Raw genomic sequence first — 10,497 nt, forward strand, 5'->3', positions numbered from 1 at the left:
TTCCTACCCTTGCTTCGGAGGCTTGAAAAACATGGCTGTCTCCAGTTGTTGCTACATAGTAATCCCTCGCCCTGTCTCCCTAGGCACGGGGGCACTGATCCCTATTCTCCACACCCCTTCTAGATCTACTAGATGTGCTTTGGCTGGGGTGAGGGTAAGAAAAGTAAAATCAAGTCCACAGTGGGACGTGGGTGGGGCGGCCAGCTCAGCACTCACGCTGCCTGCCACAACGCTGCATGGGTCGGTCCAGATCTGCTGCTCAGTTCCCCAATACTCTAGAATATATAACAAATTAGTAACTCCAAGATATAAAACAAGATATGGCTATTGAGATTTCCAGGTCAAGGTGCCAGCAATGAGCCAAGTCATGAAATATTTGCACCCTAAAAGGTAATGGAAAAAAAAAAAAGCACATAAAAAAATCAACGAAAGAATGAAAGAGGTCATAATATTTGAAGTTTTTATGCAATTACAAAGACAGAGATAGGTTTACAAAAGAAGGAGAGAAGAAAGAAAAGAAAGGAAAGAAAAAGAGAGAAGAAAGGAAAGGAAGGAAGGGAGGAAGGAAAAGAAAGAAAAAGAAAGAAAGGAAAGAAAGAAAGAAGGAAAGAAAGAAAGAAAGAAGGAAGGAAGGAAGGAAGGAAAGAAAAAGAAAGAAAGAAAGAAAGAAAGAAAGAAAGAAAGAAAGAAAGAAAGAAAGAAAGAAAGAAAGAAAGAAAGAAAGAAAGAAAGAGGAAGAAAGAGAAAGAAAGAGAAGAAAGAGAAGAAAGAAAAGAAAAGAAGAGAGAGGAAGGGAGGGAGGGAGGGCAGGCAGGCTATGTGCTCCTGCTTCTTCTGTCCTGGTTCCCCATAAGTGGTGGGGGAGAAAAGGAAGGTAAGGGACAAAAACCCTTTAACATGTAAATTAACGTCCTCTAACCCATCAATAGGATAGAAGCAATCTAATGGTTGGATCTCTAACCTGAGGTAGAGATTTGAGAGATGCCTTCCAAATAGAAACCCCACCCTGCTGCCTGAGAAATTCACATGGGGCCAATTTACACATGTTTCCTGAGGAACTTCTTCAATTACAATTTTGAGCAGGTTACCTCAGTATATTTCAACTCTACCCAAATAGATAGTGCACAGGTGTCAACTGGCAATCACTGTAATCTCTGAAATTCCTTTACTTATGCTAGTGCTCTAACTACTAAGTCTAGGTAGAATTGATGCAAGCTCATTCATTATTCAAAGTGAGAGTAAGAATTTTCTCCTGATTATAAAGTCAAGGGACAGAATCTGATAATAGGAAGGAATTTGTAAAACTGGCAGCTTAGTCTTAAGAAAAAGCTAATGTAGCTTCAAACAGGAGGTTTTTTTCCTGGTTTCTCTTGCAGTTCTACACCCAGATTGGCAGGCTGTACTGATTCCTAGTGTAGCAGAATACGTAGTGGGAGGGATTAGACAGGAGGCCCTGGGAGGTTGGGCAGGCTGGAGGCAAGGGAAACATTCTGTCTCTTTCTCTCTCCTCATAGCTGTTCATTGCCCTTAGAGAATATGCCCTGCCTGAAGCTGGGAGTATTTTCTCTCTGTGTGATACAAAACCTAAGGAAATGGGCTTATTTCAGTACTGGGGTCAGTTCCTGACAGGAAAGAGCCTCTTTTTAGCTCTGAAGAAAACTCTCCTGCCAGGAACACACTTCTGCATAAACAGAAAAGCCTGCTCCCCACAGACCTGGCTGCTGTCTTGTTCTGTCATGGCCAGTAGGTGGCTGCCTGCTTCTGTTAATGTTGTAATAGCCCCCAAGTAAAACGGAACCTGCCTTTTATTTTCCTACAGCTGCTGTTAAACATTGTTGTAATAGGGGCATTCCCTCATTTCTGGAAATATTCATCAGATGAAAATAAAAAGAGGTTTTTTATATATAAGAGTTTCTGAAAAACCTAGAACTTTCATTCAACTTCTGCTTTTAATTAGTGGCTTTATACTCTTAAGGGGAAATTGAAGGACAAAACCCACAAGAGGACTGAAATCAGCTATATGAATAGGCAGTGCAGGTTAATGAGGAGTGAAGAGGAGAGAATACTGGGGATTTCTAAAGGAAGAGGACGGAAACTAACGTGATATGGGAGTGAAGAATGGGATCCAGACAAACAGGGAGGAAAGGGGGAAGTATGTCAGATATCAGACTTGAAAAATGGGTACTATGTGCAGGTCTATTTTACCTCAGTTTAGGAGATTAACTTATCTTTCAGATATTTCTACAAGTTGCGTTTTCCTGACTGAATATACAATTCAGACTAATCTTCCATCTGAAGGGTGACTATTTTTCAGTCTTCTAGAAACACTTCCTAGAATGCAGTTGTTTAGACTGTCATATTACTGAAAGGAGGTGGGAGAGTTCAGTATTCTGATATTTATATCTATATAAAAAATAGAAAATAACCATATTTGAGCCCTCGCTCAGTGGCAAATACTCTTAAGTGCTTTAAAATGTTTTAGTTTGTTTAATGCAACTGTATGAATATTTCTACCCTATATTTACTTAAGGCGACTGAGGCTCAGAGAAGTTAAGTGAATTTCCAAAGATTATACATAATTGGTGGCAGAATCAAGATACAATGTAGAGTCCTGAATTGTATATTATGGACAATTTTTAAAGTTTCATATTTTAGAATTCTATTAAGTTTTAAAACATGCTTTGACTCCAGAATTAAACATCTGTCTTGATCCCTTGTCTTTATTTTATTGGTGCAGGTGCATGCTGTTGTATTTTTTGCTGGTGCTCACCTATTCTCTACCTTAGATATTGGGGAAAAGAAATTCCTTGATCCACTTTTACTCTTCCATTGTATGAAGATATTGTCCCAGAATATTGTATTCATTGCAATTTGGTTATTTGTTCATCCTCAAGGGCCAGTGATTTTTTGTGAAGTTTATGCTCTACATGGTAGATAAAATATGAATTTAATCAGGAATAATACATTATAATAATGTAAAAGTATAGAAGAAGAATTCTTGGCATAACTATCCCTACTAGAAAATGAAATGAGTCTTTAATAGTAATGCTGGAAACAGTGTGATATAGGGGAATATTAGATAAACCAACTTTTAAAGTATATAGTCTTTGAAATTACATGTAGTAATTAGATTTGGGAATATATATATTTTATATATATATATATTATGTTAATATGGCAGAAAGGAGTTTTCCATAAGTGGTTCTAAAATGATGAATTGGGAATAAAGGCAGAAGTCAATGTAAAATCTCATTCTATGCCATAGATAATAATAAAATTTTGATGGAATGGAGACTTGACAATAAGATTAGATTTTAAATAAAGCAGAGGGGGCCTGGGCTGTTATTGTAAGCTCATGAAAAATAGCTAAACTACAAAAATATGGTGGTTATTTTTAATGTACAAATATTTCTGACTTCTTCCTATGAAACAGAGCATGGCTAAGAGACTTTTCCTAGTAAGATGATGGAGTGGACCCTGATCTTAGGATTTGCTCACCTAGAAACAAAAAAGGTAGGAAAATTATGTAAAATATATAAAACACACAAACCACTGTCGAAGAATGGAAGAGGAATAATATTTGAAAAGTGTTAGGACATCAATTAGAAAGGGGCAGTATGATGGTTAATTTTATGTGTCAACTTGCCTAGGCCAGGGAACCCAGATGTTTGGCCAAACATTCTTCTAGGTGTTTCTGTGAGGATATGTTTTAGATCAGATTAACATTTAAATTAGTAGACTTTGAGTAAAGCAAACTATCCTCCATAATGTGGGTGGGCTTCCTCCAATCAGCTGAAGGCCTTAATAGGGAAAGATATACCTCCTCTGAAGAAGAGGGTATTCTGCCAGCAGACTACCTTTGGACTCCAATTGCCACTTTGTCCATGGTCTCCAGCCTGCCAGACTACCCTACAGATTTGAATCTGCCAAGATTGCACAATTATGTGATCCAATTTCTTAAAATAAATCTCTCTCTCTCCATCCTCTTTGTTCTGTTCTCTGGAGAACCCTCACATATACAGCGTGGAAAGCTATGCCATGTCCACCTCCTAAATTTCTTCATCTTCCCCTCTGGAGGACAGAAGAAGTCTACAAAGGACAAAATGTGTTGAACTTTATCTAAGGCTCGGGTCAACTCCCATTTGGAAAGCAGCAAATTCAAATATTGAGTGTACAGCCTAAGGAAAACATTCGAGTCCCCTCTGCAGTTGCAGGCCCTCCCTCCCTGCTCTTAGCAATTCATGCACTTCCTGGTGAAATACCTTCGTAAAAATATGGTGCCTATTATAAGAATGCCTCTAAAATTATACCAAATTTGATATATTTGAATAAATAAGTCATACTAACTCTCAGGTAAAATGACACTATTCTTTCATATTCCTCAGTTTTCCTGAAACTTCTGTTTTTTGCTACCTAGGCAGTGTTTTTACTACTAAGTAAAAGAGATGTCAAAATCATTATTCAAAGCAACAGTGAAAATATTCTACTATTTGTTAATATTTGAAGTCTGATATTAGGAATGAATCTGTGAAACTAAGATTGTACTGTTGAGGGTTTAATGCGCCCTATTAACATGAGATTTTTAAAATGACCATTGAGTTCCATGCCAAGATTGGCAGCTCTGCCTATCCCTTGGAGTCCCAAAGTATGTAGAAGGGATGATTCAAAGGAGGGTAGACTGCTTTGCACCATAGACTCTAGGCAGTGGTACAACCCTCTCTGTTTCTCTAACTGCCAATCCTAAGGATTCCCTGCCCTGCCTGAAGCTGGAGAGTCACTGTCTTTGTAAGGAAACAAACAGGGTAGGAAACAAGCTTATGACAATATTTGAATCTGTTCTTGCCAAGAAGTAGCGTTTTTCCACATAAAGATAAATCCCCAGAAGTGATAGGGTTTCTGAATAAATCAGCCCTCTAGTCTTGGTGGCTGCCCTTGTCACCTTTGACCATCTTCCCCTGAGAGGTTTTCAGGAGCACACACATAAACTGGATTGTCTTTTCTCTTTCCTTTTTGCTAAGCTACTATTACATTATAGTCAACGGAAATTCAGGAAAACCTCTCTTATAGATGTTTCTGCAAAACCTAGAAATTTTATTTCACTTCTGCTTAGCATTTGTGGCATTTTGCTCATTTGGGAACCCATGAGGTCAAAAGCACAACAGAACTGAAAGCAGCTGTGTGAATGGGCAGGAAAATGAAGGGAGTGAATGACCTGGGTCGCATGGGGAATCCACCCTGGAGAGGAAGGAATCCCTAGTGATATAAGAGTGCATCCTGGAATGCTGAGAGCCAGGGAGGGAATGTGTCAGGTGCCTGAATCAGTAAATAAACATCATGTGTCTTCTGCACTTCGATCTACATGCTTATTCTCCTGTGTCAGGTATTTATACAAGCCACCATTCCCTGACTGCATATAAATAGGACATTTCTTTGAAATGAGGAGTGACCATTTTTCAGCCTCTCTACAGATAACAGAATCTAGTTTTTTAGGCTGCCTTTCTGGGAGGTCAGTTATTGAAAGGTAGGACATAGTTCCTAAGAATTTTACAGAAACACAAATAATATTCTTATTTACCGCTGAATGAAGAAAAATAGGGAAATACCTCCCATATTTTAACTCCTTACTCAATGGGAGGTAGTATGGTAGGTACTTTAAACTGCATGGGTTCCTTTAATATTCACAAGTATCTAAATAGTTTGAACCCATTCTATTTATGAGAAAACTAAGGCTCAGAGAGATTAGACGCCTTGATCAACATCACACTTACATCTAAGCAGAATGAAATTTTAATGTCAAATTCTTTCATGTAAATTACAGGTGATTTTGTCAGTTTTGTATTCAGGATCTCTGTGCAAATTGTTAAATTTCCTTTTACTCATGAATTACACAGAACTTTTTCTTGCTGTCTGAATTTCTATGGTTCATGCTGTATTTTCAACTGGTTTTGACCAATTTTTTTTCTTCACTGTATATTGGGAAAGAGATTCTTTGATGCAATTCCTTACTTTTGTGAAGGAAGTTTATCAGTAATGTTTATAGTAATTTGGTTATTTTGGGATCAATATAAGACTCCAATATTCATAAAATCTGATAAAATTACCAATTACCAATATAAAAGAATTCTTATTATATCTACATCCACCAGAGAGCAGCAGTAAAACTAGTAAATCAATGATGTAAGTAACTTAATTAATAAAGCCAATAATTCTAGTAACTATTATATTAACAGTATTAATGTAATATTTTCATTGAATTAGTCATATATTCTAGCCCAACAAATTAACAAAAACTGAGCAGCTTTGATATTCAAGGTAGTATTAAAATAATAATAAATTATAATTATGTTATTGAATGTCATGATTTATAATAAGTATATGTAGCATATCATATAATTTGTCGCTACATCAATTCTTTGAAATCTATCCAGAAAAAATATTGCAGAAAAGGAAAACCTATGTACAGAAAAAATAACCTACGTTTTTTCAAGATTTCATCCTATTTCCTTCTTCTCTCCCTACCTTCTCTTATTTACACTTCCACCTTCTTCATTATGGTTTCTTCTGATTAAATCTACCAAAATAGCTGTCACTGCAATTGCCAGTGCCATCTATTTTTTCCACTGCAGTGGGCAGTTTCACTCCACACCCTTCATGAATCCAGTGACTACTCTTCTAAGCATGTTTATTTTCTTAAATACGCTTCATCACCTTTCTCTCTCATTGTCCATAGTCTCATATGGCCATTCCACTTGTTTTCTTTGTGGCTCTTCTCTCCCCTTCCTTTAAAGGTTGAAGGCTCTCAGAACCAAATTTAAGTACTTTTCTCCCTTTACACTCTCTCCCCACATGATCACCTCCATTTCTGTGCTTTCAGTTACCACATATGAACCTCTCCCAGTTGCATTTCTTGTAAATTGCAAATTCACATAACAAACTGACAGTGCACATTTGCACATAGATTTCTACCAGTCAACTTATAGAGGATATCTCTGCATTAGTTTCTATTGCCTTACATGCTGAGAGAAATTCATTGATACTTCTTTTTGTTATAGTATTTAACATAACTGATATTAAGTAAAATTACTATTTGTAGGGATTTTTCCCTACAAAAATCAAAGACATCAGAAAGCAAAAACTGTATTTGTTATGTTCTCCTAGATATCCTGAGGCAGCATATAATCTGGCTTAGACAGAGTCCATTTTTACTTATAACTTGAATATAATAATGGCAAGTAAATGAATTGTGCCACCTATACTTTTATCAGGTTGCAAAATCAGGCTTAGGGTTTCATTTAAAGAATAAACAAATAAGAGAATTTTCTATAGTAAACATTTATTAAACAAGGTAAAATACATTAAGTAAATATAAAAACCATATTCCTGTTACATAATTCACAATATAAAGGTGCACATGCTACGTGAGCAAGAATAATTTAAGTTGTATAAGTAGTTAAATAAACAGATACATCTGCATGGCCATCTGTAAGTCTTTAGTACCTGTATAGCTGAACAGGATGTTGATTAACACTCGTGAAAACATTTGAAATATTTGATTCAATTCATCTTGTGTTATAACATAAATGAGTCTTTTCTTCCTCCTTAATCTTTGTTGCAAGTTTCTTGATGAAGAGAAGGATCTCATGGTGTCTGCTCTGACAACCTCCCAGGCACAAGGGCTGTATTCCTTCTCTGTCACATGGAGAGTGACTCTTTGGAAGTATTTCCTCACAGTCAGGATGGAGTCCTCATTCATCAGGGCAGTCTCTCCTACTTCTACCTCCTGCATCACACAGGTTTCCAGATCATTCAGCTGCTGGTAAAGTTCTGTGTAGAATTTGTCTAGGAGTGTCTCATCCCAAGCAGCAGATGAGTCCTTTGTGCTGAAGAGATTGAAGGTCTGCTGGATCAGCTCATGGTGGACAGAGATGGCTGGAGCCTTTTAGAACTGGTTGCCATCAAACTCCTCCTGAAGAAATTCAAAGTCATGTCTGTTGTTCAGACAGGAGAAAGGAGAGATTCTCCTCATTTGTGCCAGGAGGACTATAGTCCTCCTGTTATCCAGGCTGTGGGTCTGAGACAGATCACAGCCCAGAGAGCAGCTTGACTTGCAGCTGAGCATCACCAGGGCCATCAGTAAAGAAAAGGGCAAGGCCATCACAGATGTTGCAGATGCTGCTGGGCTTGTTGACATGGGTGACTCTGCACCTTGGGCTCTAGGTTCTCTGAAGACCTTGCTTTGTGCATAACCTTAAATAGGGAATATATTAGTTTCCATTTTCTGAATTCCCCTCTCTTACTTTTTACTCCTGTTTTTGCTTTCCTTTATGCACTCTCTATGTGGGCTTAGACTAGTGTTTCTCAACCATTTTTTTTTCACGATTGCCTTCCCTTTCCTTACCTCCAGAGCCTTGATGAAGAGAAAGATCTCATGATGTCTGCTCTGACAACCTCTGAGGCACAAGGGCTAGATCATTTTACCTACTTGATTCCCTCATGATAATAACACATATATATAGTATATGTATTTATATGTTGCATTTATATCTGCATTTTATACATTTGAAAACGTAGAAAATATGGTTTTTAATTTAATGTAGAATTATGAATAACTAAATAAAAATGTTAAGCTAAACGTTGAATTTTAAAGCTACTGACATTTAACTTGAATCCTTAAAATTTAATTTTCTGAGTAACCTTTAGTATAATTTATTTACTGATATAAGTATTATTGAATAATTTAGATATACAAAGTTGCAATCTATAAAAATATATAACACCAATATAACACTTTAAATTATTTCAAAACTGCTAAAAATTATTTATAATTAAATGATTTTCTCAATATTTATTTATAGTGTATGTAACTTTTAATTCTACTTCATACAGAAAATAATTTAAAACTTGACTGGCTGCTAGATGTTCATCTGGGTATAATCAAACTTTTTTCAGCCCTTGACTTAAGTATTGATGTATTGAATAACTTTAGTAGAATTAAATAATTTTATTTTCAAAGTCTATCACACATTCAGAAGCACTGAGGATCAAACATAACCTACATCAGTAAGACAGCCAATAGCAGCCCATATGCCAATAGAGGACACATCTCGTGGTATAACTTTGGGATTGAGCAAATAATGGAGAGAAAGTCCACTAATGGCAGCCATCTATTCCACATAGGTTGGTAGCTCTGGTCTTGCATTCATTTTGTGTATCTTCCCTGAACTCAATGTCAGTGCTGTTCATGAGATACACAAGAAAACCCAAATGAAAGAAAATAAATAATAAAGAGTCATGATTTGCTAGAGGTAAGCTTTGAAGTGTCATAAGCCATTGTAATATATATGACTTTTTCACAGGCCCAGGAATTGATTTTTGCAGCTTTGGGAGCAATTTCATCCCTAATGACAGTATAAAATCGAGAAAACTTCAATTAATTAAAAAAATTTATTGACATTAAAGTCTCAAATTTCCATTGAGACATTCCATTCCTAATTGAGTTTAAAAAAATCTCATCTTTTTTCTAAATATCAATAATGGTATATAAATAGTATAAATGGACAGTACAGTTGTTCTATATAACATGTAAGACACCATATATCTTTCTCATTTCCTTTTTTATAGGAATCAAAAGTTGTTGCTTTTTGCATCCCAATTAATGGGGACAAAAAGAAAACAAACGTATAAGTAAATATGATGAAAATGTAAGAATGGCAACAATATCCCACTGGAGAAAAAAACGACAAAATGTAACTTAGCTACATTCAGCCCAGGCAAGATGGACATTAAGGGATGGGAAGGAGCAGAAGCAAAATTATAAAAAGGATGTAGATCAAAGGTAGCATATGGAAATGGGCTTGAAGAAAAGTAATCATTACTGGTCCAGTGGGTGTTTTGGTGAATTCAGCCTTAACTGACAGTTGTGGTAGACACACTACACACAAGACGTTGTACACAAAAAAGGCAAATTTGTGAAAGCACAATATTCTCTCTGAAGAATAGACAAGTATAATTGCATCAAGTTCTCCCCTGGTGTCAATGATCTTCATGTGATACACAAGAAAATCCAACGAAAGAACATAAGTACTAAGAGATAAGGTTTTGTTAGAGGGGAGCTTTGAAGGGTCATAAGCCATTGTAATATCTACTATTTGTTTGCACCCCTAATAATTAATTTTTGCACTGGTAAATAAACTCAGAAGATCAACAGTTTTCTTGTCATGGCTTTAATATTAAGAAGAAGAAAGGGAACAGATGATGTCAAAGGAAACTTCCTTAAACTTAATAAAGATACTAAAAATAACATTAATATAAAGAATAGTAAGTAGCTAAATTGTTTAGTGTTTCTTATCAGATATTGTTCTTAGCACTGAAAAAATCAACCCTAATTTTATCTAATGATGAATACCCTCATTTTTCATATTTATTGAATATTTACTATGTACCCAGCCCTATTTAGTCGCTAGAGGTATCAGTAACCAAAGCAGATAGTGATAGGTT

The 10,497-nt window shown here is 36.2% G+C and overlaps 1 pseudogene; it reads right to left on the reverse strand.

Moving 5' to 3' along the window:
• Positions 1 to 7,384: 7,384 nt before the first annotated feature.
• On the reverse strand, positions 7,385 to 8,640 carry LOC140713060 (interferon alpha-6-like; annotated as a pseudogene).
• Between the last annotated feature and the right edge of the window lie 1,857 nt (positions 8,641 to 10,497).

This window comes from Chlorocebus sabaeus, chromosome 12 (genome assembly GCF_047675955.1).
Source record: "Chlorocebus sabaeus isolate Y175 chromosome 12, mChlSab1.0.hap1, whole genome shotgun sequence".
NCBI classification, from domain to species: domain Eukaryota; kingdom Metazoa; phylum Chordata; class Mammalia; order Primates; family Cercopithecidae; genus Chlorocebus; species Chlorocebus sabaeus.